At 38.8% G+C, this 22014-nt stretch overlaps 1 protein-coding gene across 5 annotated transcripts in view; it reads right to left on the bottom strand.

Annotated features, from left to right (window-relative positions):
- itgb4 (integrin, beta 4) overlaps nucleotides 1-17647 on the bottom strand; it is a 57839-nt gene extending 40192 nt beyond the window's left edge. For 2 of the 5 annotated variants that reach the window (XM_041816223.1, XM_041816227.1), the window contains exon 1: nucleotides 8686-9005. The gene's annotated coding sequence lies outside the window, so the exon portion shown is untranslated. Of the gene's footprint in view, nucleotides 1-8685; nucleotides 9006-17582 lie in introns of those variants that run through there. The other 3 variants (XM_041816224.1, XM_041816225.1, XM_041816226.1) reach the window with 3 other exon arrangements.
- Nucleotides 17648-22014: the final 4367 nt, after the last annotated feature.

Genomic DNA, 22014 nt, shown 5'->3' with positions numbered 1-22014 from the left:
TACAGCAGTGATACTCAACATGTGGCTCTTTTGTGACTATTTGTACCTTCTTGATGTCTTCATTTTAAATATTATTCCCACAGAAAGCCTTAAAGGGAAACTTTTTTGCCCTTTTTCACAATTTTTTGCCACTTTTCACCCATTTGAGCTACCTTTTGCCATTAAATACTAGTTGTTTCCTATTTTTTTCCCATTGTTGCCATTTATTTTTTCCACCTTTTCCCATATTTGCCTTTTATCCCCACTTTTCACCCATTTAAGCTACCTTCTGCCATTGCATACCACTTGTTTTTCTGAATTTTATGCCCATTTTTGCAAATCTCGACTGCTTTTTGCCCATTTCAGTCAATTTCCACCCATTTTTTGCCATGTTTTTGCCACTTTTGGACCATTTTTTCCATTTACCATTACCATTTTTGGTCACTTCTCACCCATTTTTGCTATTTTCTGACCCTTCTTCCACTTTTTCTCCCAATTTTTGCCCCTTTTCACACATTTTTGCTGCTTTTTGACCATTTTTTGCCACCTTTAGTTTTCTTTTAATTCTACTCAAGCCATTTTTTGTCACTTTTCACTACTTAGATTGTGGCGTTTGCAAAGGTATTTTTCAACAATTTGACTCTTTGGTTGAACACCGTTGAGAAACACTGCTATGGCAAGACTTAATCTAACCACTGATGCATTCATGTTTCAGTCACTTAAATGTTAGAGATTGTAAAACCCATTAAAATGAACAGATTAGTCATAATAGCACAGGAATGTTTAAGTAGACTTTGAATTAATAATTTAACCAGCTACTAGCCAAGCCATCTAAACCAGCAATTTAAATATTAAGCAGTATTTTACCTCTTAAATCTGGTAGTTTAAAGTTATATGCAAGTATTTATGAAGTACCAGTCATTTACCTCAAATCTACAGTACTTGAGTGTCCTAAATACTCATCATTGCTCTTGGGTTAACAGAGGTCTTTCAGTAATTTCCCTCATCTCCAAAACGTCAGCAGGAACATCTTTAGTACATTTCAGCACTGCTAACAGAAAAATCTAATATGTTTAGTGCAAAAAACACCATTATTTAGTAATCGGGTCAAAGGATGATCCAGCAAAAGATGCTTTCTAACACATTTAACGTTATTGTCAGATAATGTCACGTCATAAAAAAATAAAAAACTCGATCTCAAACAGAAGAGTAATGTTCTGTGACACTACTTTCACTTAAACATTAGCTGTGGTCTTAAACCACATTGATGTTCACAGCAGGCTAATGTAGCGCTGAAACATAGCTTACTTTTCAGGCATTTTAACCGTGAAACTGGACAGACGTCACTGAAGACACTGCGTTCTGGTGTTTTAAGAACTTCAGTGTGGAGGATCGTCATGTTTTTATCCTCAGAGACAGCCTCTGTATCGCCTTCATGAGGCAGCACAGGAGAACGCCGTTCAGGCTGGTCTCTTTCACCAAGCATGCAGGCTGCTGTGTTGATTGGCTAGAGCTCATGTGACGTTTTAGCCAATCAGGTAGTGTTGTGGGCGGGGCATTAGATGAAAGCCTGAGTGGAGGAAAACAGAGCCAGAGGGGAAGACACACATGCAGAAGTTGTGGACTTTTTGATTGATTAGTTAATCATATTGGTGATTGGTGGAATGAAATGCAGATACTGACTATCAGCAAAATGCCGAATATCGATCAGACTGATCGACCCCTTACAGCCTACTGTGTCGACTCATGCCTTAGACCAGTGGTTCTAAACCAGTCCAGCATCAGGACCCACCAGTCTGTCTTATGACCAATTGCAACCCAAGTTTCCAAAAATTTTCAACAACCCATTTTTACTTATTTGAATATGTTGCAGTTTGGAGCATGATTGGACCAACATACATGATATGAAAAAGAAAAGGGACAAAACTGACAAGTTTTTCACCCTCTTCCCCACCATTAAGTGTACATTTTTGCCAATTTCCAGAGACCTTGAGAAGCTACCCCTTACATAGTTTGTCCATGTCTATGTGTTCCTGTAAAGCATCCTTGGGTTTCTTGAAAGGCGCTATATAAATTCAAGATATTATTATTAATATTATTATTATTATTATTATTATTATTATTACTTCACTATCATAGGAAAAGTTGCGTTTTCATTGCAAGAAAAGGAAATACATTATTGGAAATGTTGATCAAAAATTTAAATTTACCCAACTTCACAGTAAAACAGGGAAAAATAAAAGGTATCAATGCACGTCCACTAAAGACTTGAGGACTTTTTGACACCCCTTTTTTTACACCCACTAAAAACTGCTCCGTGACCCACCAGCTGAGAACCGCTGCTCTAAACCACCTCTTCAGATGGACTCAGGACCAGTCCCAAGGTGTGCTACGTTTTGACTCAAACTGCTCACCAGAGAATATCTATGTGTACATTCAGAATGGGCAGCAATATAGTAAAGCCGTATCATAAAAATAGTAGTAGTATTGTTTTATCGTCATGACAACAGTGCTGTGTTATGAGCAAAAATTTAGAATAAATCTCTTGAGAGTTTGTGTCTGTTTCTGGCAGCAGCACCACTGTCTGTCTGTGTAGATGCTCTTAATGACAGAACTGTTCATTTATGTCTGGCTAATTTGCCAAACAAGGGTTTGGGAATGAAAAGGCCTCACTTACATTTACTGGCATTGCTGCAGCACCGTGCTTTAGTCTGCTTTAAAGTCAAACTGTTAAACAGCAACGCTGATAGCATAAAAATTCTGGGGGTGAATCAGAGATGGGAAATCATCTGTTTATATCTGCATGTAAATTCTGTTTATATGTGCTGCGAGCTACAGCAGCACCATCAGGAACAATGAAAACCATCACACATTTTTATCAACATTTAGATGCATATGAACCCTCTGTACAGGACATAGATGAAGTTAAAAGATTCTCGCATGCTAAACTAGTCTGTTATCTTTTACCTCCTCAAGGCCACAGTGAACCTGCAGCTGAATGAACCAACAGGAAATATGGCTTACTTCTATCGGTTCAAAAGCAGAGGACACTTTAATATTTCTAGATCCCATTTGATAATAGTGTGGAGTATTATTTTACATGTAGCCTCTTAAGGAGAAAGGAAAAGAGAGCCCAAATGTCTTATTATGCATCGAAAAAGAGAGCAAAACAGAGACGATTTGGTCCTCTGTCCTGATGAAACTCAGTTTACCTGTGGAGTTTGAACATATGCTACAACTTCCAGCACCCCTTAGCCAAGTTTTTCACATTAAAAACATTAGGGTTAGGCAGTTTTTATTCTTTAATACTGTCATAACCTCCCCAGTTTTTAACGGAGTAGATGGTATTACCACCATGTGTTCAAAAATCCCATTATACAGACAACTCTTGGTACGCACATGCAAACATGGTCATAAAAATGTTAGACAACTTCAGTGCCTAAAACAGGACTATCAAACTAAATAACAGCAGGGGCCGAATTCTGAATTTGGGTCCAACCTGAGGGCTGAACAGGTCCACATTTAACCATAAACCTTGTTTTCACCAGCAATGAATTACTGGGGAAAAACGTTAGCAATGATGAGAAATGATTTTAAGAGTGAGAAAAATCAAAATGATAAGTTTAAAGGCTCAAAATCTGAGATAAAAATTCAAGTGTATTTTCTCAAAAGGTCAAAACACAGCATTTAAAGTCAAAATATTGTTTTTAGAAGGCAAATATATGAGACAGAAAGTTGAAATCATGATTTTCAATGGTCAAAACATAAGATAAAACTATGAAATCATGAGTTTTAGAGGTCAAAACATGAGATCAATTTCAAAATCATCGGTTTAAAACATCAGAGTGTGAGAAAAGAAATTTAAATTTTGAGTTTTAAAGGTTAAAAAAATTACTTAAAATTTTAAATTGAGGAAACAAAAGGTAAAATTCTGAGATAAAAGTCAAAATAAGGAGATAAAAAGGTCAAAAAGTGAGAAAAAAATCAAAATCGTGAGCTTAATGGTCAAAATATTACTTAAAACTGTAAAATTGAGGATCTAAAAGGTAAAAAAAGAAGATAAAAAGTAAAAATGTGAACTGAAAAGGCCAAAATATGAAATAGTCAAAACTGTAACTTTGCATCATAACTGTGAGATACAACATTAAGAATATAAAATGAAAACAGACATTTATTTCCCTTATTCCTGACTTTTTATCTAATCATTTAAACTTTTTACGTATTCCCATTTTATGACTCAACAAGGCTATTTTAAATCATCAGGGTTAAGTTAGCATTTTTAAACTGGAGGAAATCTGCAGACCTCAAACTGGTGGGCCAGCTTTAATAAGTCTGATATGATCTGGTGGGCCTGGTGTAACTGTACCACGGGCCGGGTTTGGCCCCCAGGCCTTGAGTTTGACACCCTTGGCCTAAAATAACCAACAAGCAACACTAAACTCTGACAAGGCTGCTGCAGGACAAAAAACTGTTATTGATATATGAATACAGATATTAATAAACTTTATCATTTTTCATCACTGATCTAGAAAGAATTAAAGTGTTTTTAAACTCATGTCTTGGGTCACATTACAGCCACGGTGCAGGTTTAAGAGTCTGACAAAAGAAGACCACACCGCAGTGCCAGCCGTGCCACACCGTGGCTGATGAGTCTAACGCTCCAGTAGGGCTGGGCGATATATCGAGTATACTCAACGTATTGCAGCTTTTGCAGCGCTCAATGTAAAAACTGACTACCGGGAACATCGAGTATGAATTATCTGGAAGTTTTGAGCTGTCAGTGTGCTTTGGAGAGGGAAGGAAGTAGACAGAGCAGCAAGGCAAGTTAGCGGCGTTCAGACACAGAGAACGAGAAACCGCGCTGGATCTGTCATCTGGCAGTAGTTCAGATTTAGAAAAGAAGAGGTCAAACTAACGCAGTAATCGTTAAAATACTGCCAAAGACATCTCCCCAGTGTTGTTGAGCTAGGATTTAAAAATCTCATAAAGACACTCCACCCAGAATACGTGATTTGCCTGGGCGTGAACATTTTGCTGAAAACTCCCTGCCAGAGACGTACATGTCAGATAGAAGACGGCCCAGCAGCAGACAAATGTGATCCACTTCTCCACAACTACGGAGACTTATCTCAGCCTAACAGCTCAAAACACTGACAACGAGGAGTTAAAATGCTCCTGCCTTCAAACGAGCTTTTCCCCCATGATCACCCAGGAGAGTTTCTTGAATAAGGTCTAAAGATGCTCTCATGTTATGAACTTGTCAGAAACTGGTCCAGCTTTCACCAGCAAAGCTAACGGACTAACATAATCACAGCTGTGAGCCCGAATGGTGGACTAGACTGCAAAGTTTTGGCCATCGTCTGCATGCAGGATTGGTGATTTTTGTGTAGGTTTGCTTCACCCCTAATAAGAAAAATAATCATTTTATAATCAGCAATAATAAACACAACATAGAAACCATTCCAGAACTTACCATACACTGTAAAAAAAATGTGTATTTCAAGATTAACAGTGCTTAACAAATTTATTAGACCACCTGCCATATTCGTCTCAGAGACCATCCAGCATCATGAAGTGCTTTAATGCGGACTCTTTTATTTTCAGTCAGCTCTCCACCTTTTACCATTTTGAACAGGAATGAGGGATTTCAAACTGAATTCACCCAAATCTGAGCCGGCTCACTGGGCTTCTCTGAGAAGTCAGAAATTAATCAAGCATAACATTCAACCACTAAAACTCATTTTTCTGTTCAGGAATGCCAGTAAATAACTATAATTTGACATATTAATCAAGAAGTAATAATGTGCTTTAATATTTTTTCAGTCATGTTGTAAATCAGTAAATTTGAAAATTCATGGATGACAATAATAATTATATTTTAGCATTAAAAATATCATTTGGGTTAAAGAGCTTCTACATATTGGTGTATTAACCATTGCAGAAACATAAAAGAGGATTTTGGTAATTACCAATGCTGTTAATTTAGGGCTGCTGTGGCATAAACCTTACTTTGGTTCGGGTTAGAGTGGTCTAATAAATTTGTTTAGCACTGTATGTATTTTGATTTATTAGGAAAAGCTTGAATGAAGTCTAAATCATAAAACTGATATTGATTTGTGCCTTTTCTGCACACATTTATTTTCGTATATCTAATAGAACAGTCTATTTTTATCTCCATACTGGTGTAATTTAGGACTTAAATAAACATTATACAGACACTTAGAGGACATTTCAAAATATTCCTATATATATCATGAATCTGAATATAGCAAAAATACATTGCAGTATAAATTTTCACAATGTGCACGTTGGTTGTTCGTCAAGCCATCTTTAACAGGAGTTCCTCCATCACTTTTAAAGCATCTTCACACACAGTGGTGCTGCTGGTGGAAATAGACACACACTCTCAAGGAATACATTATAAAAGTGTGCTAATTGCTAGGGGTGTAACGATTCATTGATCTGGATCGATATATCGATTGTTTGAGCAATGATTCAGTCAAATCAATTGAAAGTATATACATCGATATTAATCACCATTTTTACCTTATGCTTTTAATTTGAAAGTCCCCCCATGTGTTTTTGGTTATGACAGTGTCCGCCCATCCACGAGTCTCAGCACAGCTAGGTGTGGATAGCAGGTAGTGGCTAGCAGAGAGTATCAATATTGTGTTTTTTTTCTTTTATGTGAAAAGTAACAGATTGTGGTAAATGGGTTCCCAATATCGTCTGATATCTATCGCAGGCCTCTAAATATATTCGAATCGAAATCGAATCATGGCGGACTTTGTGATATCAGCAAATATCGAATCGTTATTCTAAAAATCGATATTGTATCGTATCGTGATGAAACTGGTGATTTACACCTCTACTAATTACATGGCACCATCTTCATGACGGCAATTCAAGCAACACCATGGCTATTTTTTAATAACCTGGGATACAGTATTAATGTATTAGCACTAGGCCTGGGCAATTAATCGAAATTTTGATTTAATCACAATACGGCCTGCTGCAATTTTCAAACTGCAAAAGGTGCAATATTTCTTTGACCTAAAATTTGTGTCAAAATACCAGTTGTAGTTCCTTTTTTTCAGCAGAGATGTTATGCATGACATATCATGTGATCACTCAGGTGCCATTTTTTTAGAATAGTCTACAAAAAAAACCTACTTTCTTCATCTTTGTACTTTTTTCTTATTAAATATAAGAATGAAAAAAAAAACCTTTAATGCAATAATTCATATCCAATTTGCAATACCAGTCAAAATATTCAGAATTGGACACTTGAATTGTTCAGCCCTTGTTTAGGAATAAAGGAAAGTTCCCAATTAGATTATTTTTTTAAATATCAGACCTAATTACCACCCATTCCTACTCTACATCTATAATAGGAGCATCAGTAGAGGCATGTGCTCTGATCACCATGATAGTCAGCTAGTGCTTGTTCCAGCCTTTGTAATGTTTTTTTTTTTTTTTAATGCCTGGCAGTAATACTGTATACTGGGGTCAATTATTGACAAGGGGCTGCACGGCGATGCAGGGGTTAGCAAGAAGGTCCCTGGTTGGCTTCCAGGCCTTTCTGTGTGGAGTTTGCATGTTCTCCCTGTGCAAGCGTGAGTTCTCTCCAGGTACCCCGACTTCCTCCCACCACCAAAAACATGCTCATTAGGTTAACTGGGGGCTCTAAATTGCCCATAGGTGTGAGTGTGAGCATGCCTGGTTGTCTGTCTCTATATGTCAGCGACCAGTCCAGGGTGTACCCCGCCTCTCGCCCAATGACAGCTGGGATAGGCTCCAACCCCCCCATGACTCCCAACAGGATAAGCAGTAAAGAAAATGGATGGATGAATGAATTTTTGCATCTATTTGGGAATCATTTGATGTATTTTGTCATCACATTTCCATCATTGTTCAGCAAAGACCTTTCCTCTTTCTCAGACAAAACACACAGAGGCGTTTATATGACACTGACGATAAAGTGGGAGACGCAAATTACAGCTTCCAAGAGGCAGAAAATAGAACTGAGTCAGTCATTCAATGACTCTGTGGTACATAATAGAGGGGCCATTTTTTCTGAGTTCAAAGCTGTGGTTGTTGTCTCCTCAGACGACTAAAAGCCTGCCAGGAGGACATACCACCGCTGGGTGTGGGCCTGACCCCTGTACGACATCATCAGTTACAGGTTGAGGGGGTCTTGAGTTATGGGTTAAGGGGTCATGCTAGGAGGCCTGGCTTTGATACTCGCACGGCTGGAAAATCCTAGTCTTTGAAGCTATGGTGCATTCAGAAAAAACTCAGATCAAACTAACGCAGCAGGTTTTTAAGAGACAGAATGTCATGCTAACCTCTCTCCTCTTTGTTTTGATCCACTTCTCTCTGGCGCTGCACTATAATCTTTGCTCTCATGTGAGCAATCATGCAGAAAATAACAATTAAAAAAAGCTCAGAGAGAAAGTGAGCACGCAGCTATAAGGAAATCTCTGCAGATCTCTGCTTTCAGTGTTGCATGCAATTGTAAACCGCATGCTGAGATAAAGTTACTAAACTGTCTCACCTTGCTGTAAAGTGACAAACACCAGCAGAATATTCCAGCACTAGTTCAATGCTGAGCAGAAGAAAACATTGCAGGTGAAGGGCATTGAAAACAAAGGAGCCATTACGAAATTTATGACGGGAAACAAAGAGATTACTGATCAAACAAACCTCTTACTGTGCCCGCACCCAGTCCAAAGAGTCCAAAAGTCCAACAATAAATGAGAAGAAAACAAACAATTCCTTTTTGTTTCGCTGACCCGAGTGTTTGAAAAAGTTCCTATCCACCTGTAAAAAGAAGAAAAAACTCTCACGTCCAAGAAAAAGTTCCAAAAAACAGAGGACTGACTTTCTGTCTCTCTGTTGTCTCCTCTTGTTCAGTCTAGTCCGGTCAAAGATTTACTTATTTGCCCTCAAACTTACTTGAGCCGTGCGTGTCTGTGTCTCTGTGTGTTATGAAGTGTGTGCAGAAAGATATGAGAGACAGTGAGGCTTGGAGCAACTGAGTGAAAACGACTTAGTTTGCTGAGACTTGATCCCTCCTTTACCCTCTGCTCACCCACACCCACCCTCTAACACACTCCCCTCTCATATCCAGGTGAGGAGCAGTGACGGAGAGGGTTAACTCCCTTCCTGTAGCTCCGCTGTATCTCTCCCCACCCTGTAAGAAGTTGAAAGCTCCACACCTCGGTGTGTCAGAGACCCCTCCCTGCTGCATTCCTCCCAACACGAGTTCACCTGTGTGGGCTTGAGAGAGGGGAGTCATGCCCCTCCTTCGTGGCCTCCTCCCAAGCTCTTGGGAGTGGTGCAGAGAACAGAACTCTGCCTGCAGGCTATGGGAAACAGCTCTGTGACTCTAGTGTTTACACAATCGTGTGCTCATACTTGTTGGCACATTTTCGACGCATCAAATATTGAACATTTTGATTGCCACATTACTTTTCTTCCTTTTCTGGAGATGAAACAGCTTTCGTAGCACCACTGTTGATGCAGAGATTCAGTATTACACATTAATAATAATGAGTAAAAGTGGGCGATATGGAAAATATCACAACCTTAATCCTTTAATTCAAATTATTAAGACTGATTTGTGAGTTTCTGACCCAATAAAGCCAAATTTCTTGTATAACCCTTTAAAAAGATACAATCTGTGGAAATTCTGCACCATAATTACAGTGGTATAAAAACTATTCACCCCCTTGGATGTTTAACCCTTGAACTGATTTTATAAAAAACAAAGTTTCATGGCTACCATTACACCATGAAGACAAAAGAACACCCCAAGCAACTTAGAGAAAAGCTTATTGAAAAGTGTAAGTCAGGGGAATGATCTAAAAAAATTCCAAGGCTCTGAACATCCCCCAGAGTTCAGTTAAATCCACCATCCAGAAATGAAGGAATATGTCACATGTGTAAATCTGCCTAGATCAGACCGTGCAAGAAGGAGACTAGTGAGAGAGTCCACCAAGACACCTATGACTACTCTGAAGGAGTTCCAAGCTTCAGCAGCTGAGATGGGAGAGACTCTGCAGACAACAACTGTTGGTCGGGTTCTTCACCAGTCAGAGCTTTATGGGAGAGTGGCAAAGAGAAAGACACTGTTGAAGAAAACTCAGATTCAATCTGGACTAGAGTTCACCAAAAGGCATGTGGGAAGAAAGTTCTTTGGTCTGATGAGATCAAAATGGAGCTTTTTGGTCACCAGATGAGACGCCAAATACTGCACATCACCACAAACACACCATCCCCACTGTGTAGCATGGTGGCAGCATCATGCTATGGGGGTGCTTCTTCTTGTTAAGATAGAGGGTAAAATGCATATGTCAGAAAAGAGGAAAATCCTGGAGGACAATCTGATTCAGTCTGCATGAGAGCTAGGCTTGGCAGAAGATTTATTTCCCGGTTAGACAATGAGCTGAAGCATACAGCGAAAGCTACCTAGAAATTGTTTTAAGGACGAGCTAAATGTCCTGGAGTGGCTGACTTAAAGCCCAGACCTCAGTCTAATAGAGAATTTGTGCAAGTCTGATTGAGTCCAATCCACACAGACTCAGAGCTGTGATTGCAGCCAAAGGTGCATCTACGAGACACTGACTTTAAGGGGGTGAAAACTTATGCAGTCACTTATTTTAAATTACATGTTCTATTTAATTGGCATTTGAAGAAATCTGTTTTCACTTTGATATTACAGAGGTTTTTTCTTTTTCTTTTTTTTTTTTGGTCAAAAAGCCAAATTATATTGACAATGACTGAAGTAAATCAGTAAAAGATAATGTTTATAGGCACTGCACTAAACAAAAATCCAATGCTTTTCATTCATAAATTTCTCAAACCTGATACGCCATCTGGGAAAGCTTCAATAGGAAATGTTTGAGAAAAGGCAGAGGATTTGGAAAAAAACTCAGAGTATGATTGGGTAAACATTCTGTCAGTCACATCTGCAGGCCAATAAGAGCAACAAAACACGTGACGAAGCCACTATCAAGCTGCACATGCGCCAGCTACTCACGAATAACGCGAAACATGGCGACTATAGACATGTAAGTACTCGACTTCTGTTGTTTTTGAAAAGAAAACAACTCACTGCTGTTCTTTGTTCTTCTTTTAACAAAGAAATGTTGTCATGTTCTGATAAAACTAGCACTTTAGCAGCATCCATGCTAATCTCTTCCTCCATAACTGCCCCAGCTCTTGCTGCTGTTTGTTTATGTCTCGACTCTGCTGCACCTGAAAGTACTGCCCCTCATCACTGATTGGTCCTGTCACTTTCTAACCAGGCCCAAATGGTTCAGATGGGAGCTTTGCAAGATGGATTCGCCTGTGAAAAACAAGGAAACGGGCGTATCCATCTGCTTTGCAAGGTTAAAATTTCTCATAATGAGAGAGAAATGCACTTAAAAAAGCACTTCCACATTTGCGCTGGATGGAGTTCCAGGATCCACTTAAGTGGTGCTTCCAGCACACATGTGCATTCTGGGAACTTATTTTAAGATCTATTTAAGGGGTATTTAAACAAACTGTAAACATAATGGTCAATGCATGAGCAAGCAGTGAGTAATATACAGACACAGAGCAACAGAAGCATGTCTACGAAGTCTTGATCCTGTCCACCTGATGAAATAAAAATGACATTCTAGTTTTTACGTCCTTTCATAAGTTCAGCAACAACTCAATATCTTTCAATATAACTATTTTCAAGTCTTAATTTAAAGGGGGCGGGGGGGTCAAAACTGTTGTTATGTTCATCTATGTTTTTAATGTCCACTTTTATAGGCTTTGAATTATTTGGAATGTTAAATCTGTTATTATTTTATTATTATTATTATTACGCTAATTTCAATGTTTCTTATTTTATAAATTGTTTCCTTAACCACTTTGTCTTTTATCATTTTAATCATTCATCTTTTTAATTATTTGAGTGAATTACTTTTTGGTGTGCATTAGTGTCTAAATCAGTTTTTCTTTTTTTTTTAGGGATGCAAGATATTGGGGTTTTTGCCAATATCTGATATGCTGATATTTACAGATTCATTTTAGCCGATACTGATATCTATATGTGCTTTTCGGACAAATAATGTCAGTCCTTTTGGACACTTTAAGGTTTAAGGATAACCAAGGAAACAAACTTTAGTCCTTAAAAAACACATTAAAAATTAAAGAATGAGGATAAATAAAGAAAAAGACCTCACCTGAGATAGGCCTGCTGGTAATTCATTAGTATATATGGACAAATTATACAGTCAATATATGCTGAAACACACAGGCAAAATATCGGATATAAATATCGGCAGAAATTTTGTTATCTGCCGATACTGATACCAGACCATTTTACCTTTTTGTCAGTCACTTTTGTACAATCCTGTAAAGCACTTTTAACTGCAACTGAATTTGTTTGAAAGGTGCTATATAAGAAAACAAAGCTGATAAGACGGTGAGACTGAATGAAAGAAGTCAAGATAAAAACCAAATCAATGAGGCTGGTGAAAATAATCATCTCTATAAGCACTTCCATGTGACAATGAAATAATCTGACACATTTTTTAAATAAAAACCCGGTATAGGCTGGTTTAAAGGGGACATATGCAAAAATCACCTTTTCAGGCTTTTCCAACATAAATATATGTCCCTGGCCTGTCCACAATCCCCTCAAGTACCAGAAAAATCCATTCCCTCTCCCCCTCTCTTTCTCCACCCTTCAGAAAATGTGTGCTAAAACAAACCACTCTCAGGTTTTAACCCTTGTGACCTCACATGGGGTGCAAGCACCCGCCCCCAGGTTTGGTAGGCCCTCCCCCACTTGGAGGAAAGTTCCGCCCTCCTCTACTGATCCTCTCAGTCGCCAGCTGAGATGCTGGATAGCTCAGTGGGTTACCCTGCTGACTACAGTCTGGGAAACTGATGGTTCAAATCCCAGTCAGGTCCTTAACTTTGGATAAAAATGTCTTTAACATCCATTACCTTAGAGGGGTGTGGTCAGAGGCGGAGTCAGAGAACTCATTAAGATTTAAAGCCACAGCCACAGAAACAGCTCGTTCTGAGAAGGGCTGAAACAGAGGAGTTTTTAGACATGCAAAAATCCTATAATAAGGGTTTTTTCTGCAACAAACTTCACAGGCATGTTTTGGGGACCTTTGAGAACAATATAAACTTGTCTTAAAAGGGTAAAATATGTGACCTTTAAGGGAGTCTGATGGCAATGTTGTCACAATATCTTCCATTTTTCAAAGATATGATTTTTGCACAGACTTTTGTCTTTAACTTGATGGAAAAATCTAAATCATTTACATTTTAAGGGCGAGAAAATCCACAAATTATCACTTATGACAACTTTTTATTTCAATATGTATTTCAATGATTACGATAAGATTTCTTACAGTTATTATATCATCACTACCACATTTAAACTGATCACAGATTTTGATCAAAAAAATGATGAATCTTATTAGCTGTACCCCTAAATAACAGCAGCATAAGCTTTGGTCCACGCTGTCTGTTAATAAAGGAGGCTCCCTGTTGTTGATGCTTAAGTGTTTGAAAGGGAAATGACTCAATGCTAACCTGGCCAACACTGCTTCATTTTTATCATTTTCATAGCAAGAGTTTTATTGATGAATCCCTCACAGATTCCCACCACCACTCATATTATGAAACTTCCAACAGTCTGTAAAGTGGTCAGAATCAGCAGCTAAAGAAGCTTAGTAATAGTGCTCCTAAACCTGGAAAATAGCTCATGATAAATGTGATTTTAAAAATGAATGCATTTATGTCAGACCTTAATTGAGCCTCCATTAATACTCCAAAGTCTCCAAAGGCCTAAAAGAAACCCAAAATGTACAGGATATTCTCTACCACTGCTGCTGGACCACACTCCATCATCCACCTCATAGATTCATAGATTCATGAATACTCCTGGTGGACCTGCAGCATCAAATCTGGGACTCTAAGAGTTAACGTGACTCTTTCCTCCTCACTGTACACACCACACTGGGCAGTCTGAAAAGGGACATACACAGTCATGCTCCTAGCAACCAGATCTGCTCTGATACAATGGCTAACTTCTTTCCAAAGGAACAAAACCTCTGAAGGATCATCGTGTCCCTTCCTCCCTGCTTTCTTGGCGGACACTCTGGCAGTGATGCCAGTCTAAACATGGAAGAGGAGGAACAGGAGGGGAGGGTCCCAGGGGGCTCTATCAGTTGTCTGATTCATGTTTGGACGACTACAGTGCAGAAGAATAAAGAGCATCAAGCACCATTTACAAAGCAAATCAACAGAAACTGTTAGGAGTTCATGGTGAAGAGCTACAGACGGTGTTGTGAAAGAGTTTTCTTTGCATATTTGTCAGATTTCAATGTTTCAGATCATCAATCTAATTTTAATTTAACCTGATTATATGCAAAATGGTGGACTTCCTGGTATGTTTGGGATCATCGTCCTGCTGCATAACCCAAGTGTGCTTAAGCTTGAGGTCATGACTGATGGTCGGACATCCTCCTTCAGGATTTTCTGCTAGAGAGCAGAATTCATGGTTCCATCCATTACAAGTTTTCTTGGTCCTGAAGCAGCAAAGCAGCCCCCGACCATCACACTGCTACCACCATGTTTGACTGCTGGAATGATGTTCTTTGGATGAAATGCTGTGTTGATTAAACTTTTGTCAGGTCAGTCTACAGAATATTTTCCCAAAACTCTTTTAGGATAAATCAGGATGTTTCCAGTCAAATGTAAGTGGTGGTGTTGTGTTCCTTTTTTGTCAGCAGTGGTTTTGGTCTTGGAACTTTCCCATGATGCCATTGTTGCCCAGTCTCTTTCATAATGTTGAGTCATGAACTCTGACCTTAACTGAGTCAAGTGAGGCCTGCAGATCTTTAGATGTGGTTCTGGGGTTCTTTTGTGACCTCCTGGGTGTGTTGTCCATGGGCATAGCACGGGGGGGGGGGGGGGGGGGGGTATTGTTTACCCGGGTCCACAGTAGGGAGGGGCCCTTGAGAAGACTGCAATCAAAGGTGTGTCTTCATGACTAGTGTCATTATTGAATCAAAAGTGACTAAATTAATCAGTCAACAGACTGATATTTGTATCAAATAGAATAAGCTCCTGCTCCTCCCTTAAAAATGTCCAAATGGTGTAGTCCAGCGCGGCGCCCAAAATCCCTAGCTACACCCCTGGTGTCGTCTCTGCAGCCATGGAGTCATTTTAGTAGGCCGGCCGCTCCTGGGAGGGTTCACCACTTTTCCAAGTTTTCTCCATTTGTGGATAATGGTTCTCACCATGGTTCACTGGAGTCTCAAAACCTTAGAAATAGCTTTGTAACCCCCTTCCAGACTAACAGATGTCACTGACTCTGTTTCTCATCTGTTCTTGGATTTATTTAGATTGCGGCATAGAGCCAGGCAGGTTTGCATGTTATTTTCCTTTATAAAAATTTTGAAAATGCATTTTGTATTTACTCGGGTATCTTTGTCTAATATTAAAATGATGATCTGACACATGTAAGTGTGATTGACATGCAAAAAACAGAAATCAAGAAAGCAAACACTTTTCCACAGCACTGTACTGCAGCTGTTAACCTCAAAATGGTTTAAATCTGCACATTTCTATTAAAAGCTTAACATCTTTAACTCATATTTACCTGTTTGTTTGTGGATTTATTTTGTTAGTACGTCAGTTTCATAATTGTTTACCTAGACAAGCTAAGAATCTTTATCTTCCTTTACATTAATTATCTCTTTGTCAATTCTAAATCAAGAATCAGGGAGCTATCTTATTGACTAAGTATATTAAATTAACATATCCCTCTGTGTTAAAAGTTAAATTGAATCCCTGCCGGGTAATTTGACTTTGACAACTGTTGCAAATATTTTAGGTAATGCAAAAAATATGTGACAAAGTTGTAGTAATTCTTGGATGCATGTAGACGTGTTGTATCTAAAAATGCATGAAAAAACAGAGAGGAACCTGGCTGCAGACATCTGTAAACTCATGCATAGTTCATGTATGTGCATGAGCAGACTCATTAACCACTATCCACAGCTGCAGCCAAAGCTTTTGAAAGGAACTTTAACCATTATATTCTGTTTTTTTTAGCTGCACTAGTATTGCCCTTTATGTGGCACTAAAAGTTAGCAACCCTAATCATAAATGACATATGATCCTCAAGATTCAAACAAAGGTTGATGATGAAGGTTGATGATATGGCATTGAAACCATCAGAATCATATCATAACAGCTAACTAAATCAGTAATAAACCTTTAACAGGAGGGGTAGCCTTAGTTAGGGCTGAACAATTTGCAAAAATAATCTAATTGCAATTTGTCTTATTGGAGATTGCAATTTGATATGTGATTATCATTAGGTTGCTCATATTGTGTACTTTTCAACAAATTCAAGCAACAACTCATCCTATATTACAACCTACATTTAGTCAGGAACACTGTCATCATATATTTAAAAATTTTATTGCAAAATGGATCTACTCCAGTTTCACTTGGCGGTGAAAGCTCTGCTCTAAAGATTGGGTTAGTCAAGCATCATGCTTTGCTTTTCAAGGGAGTGCTTAGCTAGAAGCCCCCATATGGATAGATGCACTTATAGCAATGTGCATTGAAAATAATAAAATTATTCAAAAGTGTTTCATTCTTAGTGGCATGAATCTGATTAGGAGGGAGCAACAAGCTTTAAGCTATAAAGGAGGAGGCTGGGGTGGAGGAGGTGAAGCTTGGCCAGCAGCAGTGTGATGCATCAGCATCGATGCCAGCAGGGATTAGTGAGAAGTACGTCATATTTAAATGGACTGCTGTGTTGACAGGAAGAGCTGTGATTGGCTGTGGGAGCTGGAAGGTGATAACTGGTGTCAGCTGGCTATCAGCCAGCTGTGGCTAGGGGTATGACGTGAACTAGCTTCATCAATATTAGAATGAACTAGGGCAGAATATATCTTATTGCAATTATTGTTGCTCATACTGCAAATTTGATATCAACTCCTATATTGAATGTGGATTTTTGTTTTGTGTCACTTGTTTTAATTAAGAAAAACATACATAAAACATAAAAAAGGACAGTTTTTGTGAACCATAAAAAAAATGACGCTTGAATATTTGCAAAATGTGCATAAAATATCTGCAGCTGCAAAAAAAAACCGAATGTATCAAACTTGTATTTTGATCTAAGTAAAGTTAAAGCAACATTGCAACATCTGTGATTTGTAAATTGCAGCATGCCATATTGTGGTTTAATCTCATTTGCGATTAATTGCCCAGCCCTAGCCTTAATGGCAGAAAAGTGTTCATTCATAAGGACAAAGTTGGCAGACCTGGTCCAAGTTTATAGAAATCTGTTCCAACTGTCCCTGGTCTCCCCTGTAACACAACACACCTCTGTAAATGGCTTTACCCTGTTGGTGTCCACATCAGGAGAGTACTGAGGGATATGCTTCACTTTGACCATAAATATCTCTCTGCTAAAACACAGAAACACTTAACTACTAAAGACGAGAGCTGCCTCATCTCCTCTGGGCTGGTTATTTGTTCTTCCAAAGCTGCCAAACATGACTGAAGACTGTACTCACTGTGAGCCGGATTCTGCCGTGGTGACCTGGACTCATTAGCAGGGCTTCATTTTCCAAACAGGCTGCAGGGACACAAAAACAATCCCTCAAACAAAAAAAGTTAAGCTGCACAAGTCTTAGTCACTTAAAATCCTTACAGGACCGTCTCCACCTTCAGCCCTTTCAGCGCTGCACACGGAGTCTAGTCTGAGCCCGACTCGTCGCCAATTTACATGACAAAAAGTGCTCTTTTTGGATCAGTGAGTTCATTCAGGGCACAATGGCGTCACTCTTTTTCTGTCCAGTAATCTGAGTGATGTAGAGACTGCAGCACAGAGGACACCGGCGACATTTCAATCTGTTCACGGACATGTTTGGACTAACATGTTCAAAATACATTTAAATCACCAGACAAGTGGACTGTTCATAGCAGAAAATGCATATAAAGAAAAACAAAGTGTAGGGATGTACCATGATTCAGCTGGTTTCCTGTCATAGGATTTAGGCCTTTCCCCATTAAACCTAACTTATTAATATCAGTTACAATATTAAAGGCAATAATAATACTTAGACCAATTTTACTCAACCCTGCTCAACCAAAGAGCCAAAATGTTGAAAAACAGAGCCACAATCTCAGTGGTGAAAAGTGGCAAAAACGGCCTGAAGTAGCAATAAAATGAGTGAAGGTGGCAAAAATGGTCCAAAAGGGGGAAAAGGTGGCCAAAAAGAAAATGACAAAAGTAACCAAAATGGGCAAAATGTAGTCAAGAGTGGCAAAATAGGGCAAAAAATAGGGAACAAGCGATATTAAATGGCAAAAGGAAGCTTAAGTTGGCCAAAAAAAGAGAGGGAAAAAGGGTAAAAATTGGATAAAAGTGTCAAAAACAAGTGGCAAAATGGGCAATAAAGTAAGGAAAAGTGGTATGTAATGGCATAGGTAGCTCAAATGGGTGAAAAGTGTGAAAACTGGGCTAAAAGTGGCAAAAAGAAGCTGAAAAAATGAGTGAAAAAATAGGAAAAAGTTGTAGGTAATGTCAAAAAGCAGCTTAAATGGGTGAAAAGTGTCAAAAAAGAGGTGCAAAGGTCAAACATGGGGAAAAGGGTCAAAAAGAAGCAGTAAAAATGGACAAATAATAGGAAAAAAATTGTACTTAATGACAAAAAAGCAGCTTCAATGGATGAGCAGTGTCAAAAAATGGTAACATAAAAATGGGATAAAAGTGGCTAAAAGAAGTTGCAAAAATGGGCAAAAAGAGGAAACAAGTGGTATTTAATGACATAGGTAGCTTAAATGGGTGAAAAGTGATTAAAAAATGGGGGAAAAGGGCAAAAATCTGACAATTAATTTTGACAATGAAAGCCTTGTGTATAAGACTGGGAAACGAACAGTATCACTGCCTTAGACTCAACCCTACAAGCATCTGCAGGTATTTTAAATCATTTTTCACACTAAGTCTTGCATAAACCTCTTCTTTGTCTTGTGCGTTACGACAGCGGATGGATGCAGAGGGGAAAGTTGTGACCTGTCTGGTTCTTTGGGTGTGTCTCGTGGCTCAGCTGCAGAGTGTGCACACTCACTTGAATTCACACACACACCTGCAACGATGAAACGCTCGCGAAAGTGAATCAGCCAGATAACATGCCTCTAAGGACATCCTGACTCTGTGACACATGCTTTATCAACACTCAAAATATGTTAAATATTTGGCTTTGTTTTAATACCAGCTGTTCTACTAAAATGATCAAACAGGGAATAGAAATTTAACATCTGTGTCAAAGCATCAGTGCAAAGGTTGGGTCTGCTTTGTTCATAAATTCAGGGACATTTCTTCACTCCTCATCTTGAAAAAATAAAAATAGAGTTAGGTCATTATTAACTAAAAACCTTAAGTGAAAATTATAAGATAAAAAGTCATAATTATGTCTCCAAAAGTTGAAATTATGAGACAGTGAATCATACAATATATGGACAAAAGTATCTGTACCACCTGGCCATGACATCAGCAGGGACTGTAATGACACTGCATTCAAACCCATGACTTTAACATGGAGTCGGCCCCCTTTTGCAGCTTCAACAGCCCCCACTCTTCTTAGAAAGACTTTCCCCAAGATTTCCGAGCGTTTCTGTGGGGATTTTCGCCCATTCATTCTGCAGAGCATTTATGAGGCCTGGTACGGACCAGTCAAGTTCTTCCACACTGACCTCATCAAAGCATGTCTTTAGAGCAGTGGTTCTCAACCAGTGGGTCGGGACCCAAAGGTGGGTCCCAGAACAGTTTTCAGTGGGTCGCTGATGTGTGTCTGTAAAAACAATGGTGGTAAAAAGTCTATGAAGCACTGAATCCCCTAGTGGGCATGCATAAGATAATAGAAACATACCGGCCAGAATCCTGATGATGTCTTAGATGTGTAGTTTGATGTCTGCGTCGATGTGGTGATGTTTTAGTTTGCATGGCTTCACATGACGTCTAAGTTTTGATTTATTTTGATGTTGTTGAGGTATCATCTCGATGGTTAGATTCTTTCAGTGTTTTGGATTCTCCTGATGCTGTTGGGTGTCACTCGTTCTGTTTTCTTTGTCCTTTATTTGGGTTTTGTTGCTTTGTTCTTGTTTGCTTCTGCACATGTCAAAGCATGCTGTAAATATTATAATTATTATTATATTAGATAAACTTTTATTGATCCCCAATCAGGGGAAATTTGGTCATTTCAACAGCTCAACAAGAGCGAGACAGCAATTAGAAATATTTAACAAAAGTAGAACTAAACTGTGCCAACAATACTAAAATACAATATAACCAAAATATGCAATAAAATGATAATATTTACATATTGACATGTGTACACCTTCGCTTATGGAAGGGCAAGACCTGATACCTTTTATTTTACCTTGTTTCACTGTGAGGTTGGGTAAATTAAATGTTTCATCAAAATGTAAACTCATTTATCGCCATTTCTTGCAATGAAAAAGCTGCTTTCCCCATGATAATGAAGTAATTTCTCAAGATCCCTGGAAAAAATGGCAAAAACTGACACTTAATGATGGGGAAAGGATTGTAAAAATATATATTTTGGTCCAATGAAGCTCCAACATATGTTAAATTAACTAAAGATGCGTTATTAGACATTTTTGGACATTAGAGAGACTGGTGGGTCCTGAGGCTAGACCAGTTGGGAACCACTGCTTTATAGTCCTTGCTTTGCGCACTGGGGCAGTCATGTTGGAATAGAACAGGGTCTTCCTGAACTGTTTCTGAAATGTAACTCTCTATTTTCAAACCATAAAGGAAACAATTCATTCTAAATAAGATTAGATGTACATTTTAAATTTACATAAGAGAGGAAACGATAGATGAGATAAACTTTCTCACAGAGGGAGAAATTTGTCTAGGGCTCTTCAACCATGCTGCAGCCGTAGACAGCACTCAACAAAACACTGACATAAGACAGTGAATACTGATAAACAATTTCCATAAAACCTAGAATATAATACCATTACATTCTTAGAGTACCAATACAAAAATGCAAGAGAAATCCCAGTCCTCTCCAGTGCCATTCCTGTCTGATTTGCTGTTTAACAGCTTCACAGACAGGAATTAAGGCATTTTTTAAACTGCTCAGTCTACAGCAGAGAACCCTGAACCTCTAACCAGAGGGCAGCAGTTACAGGAAATCCCCACTCTTTCAAAGCAACATCCCTGACGAGCATGGCGTTCATTCACAACCACCGTAGTGCCAGCAGACAGATTCTGTAAAAATTACACACCAGGTATGAGCGCCACCTATGCATGAATGTCAGACAGACGTCCTGAAGAAGGAACGTAGAAACATGTCAGCAAACAGGAACAATGCTCCTCTACCTCACCAAACGCTACTGTAATGCCCCCATGGACAAATGTTTGTGTGATTCAGCTGAAAGTCAGAAGTGATTCAGAGTTACGCCCCAACCTGTTCCCTACAGCTCCAGATCCAGGTCTTCATCAAAGATGTGAGCAGTTTCTACAAGGCCGACAATCAAAGAGTCTTCAACTTTAGAAACGAACTCCAACTGTTCCAAACGAAGCTACTGTTAGCTTTCACCCACTTCATCTCATTATTACTGACATTACTGCAGGTTTACATAGATATAAATAGCTTTGCATATTTTCTTTGTTTAGTTAAAAGGCGGCACCCACATGTGCTATCATAAAACACAATTATTCTCACAAAGCAACAATAAACAAGGAGGAATTCTTTAATAACTGGTTTTAGTTGGCCTTCTGTCAAAGGGAAACGTCGGATACTTAACCTCCTGAAGCCTGAGCTTCTGTTTGGGATGCATTTTTAGTTTCTCCCACTAACTATTATTAGTTTTTAACAAAAAAAAGAAGTCTGCAAATCTCCTGAAGGGCCAGTTTCTGCAGAAAATACAGCACTGGATCAGTTTTAGAGCATCGGCTGGGGTCTTCAGTCA

This window comes from Cheilinus undulatus, linkage group 20 (assembly GCF_018320785.1).
Source record: "Cheilinus undulatus linkage group 20, ASM1832078v1, whole genome shotgun sequence".
In the NCBI taxonomy this organism is placed as follows: domain Eukaryota; kingdom Metazoa; phylum Chordata; class Actinopteri; order Labriformes; family Labridae; genus Cheilinus; species Cheilinus undulatus.
Note: the sequence above shows the minus strand (reverse complement) of the source record. Positions and strands in the feature narration are given on the sequence as shown.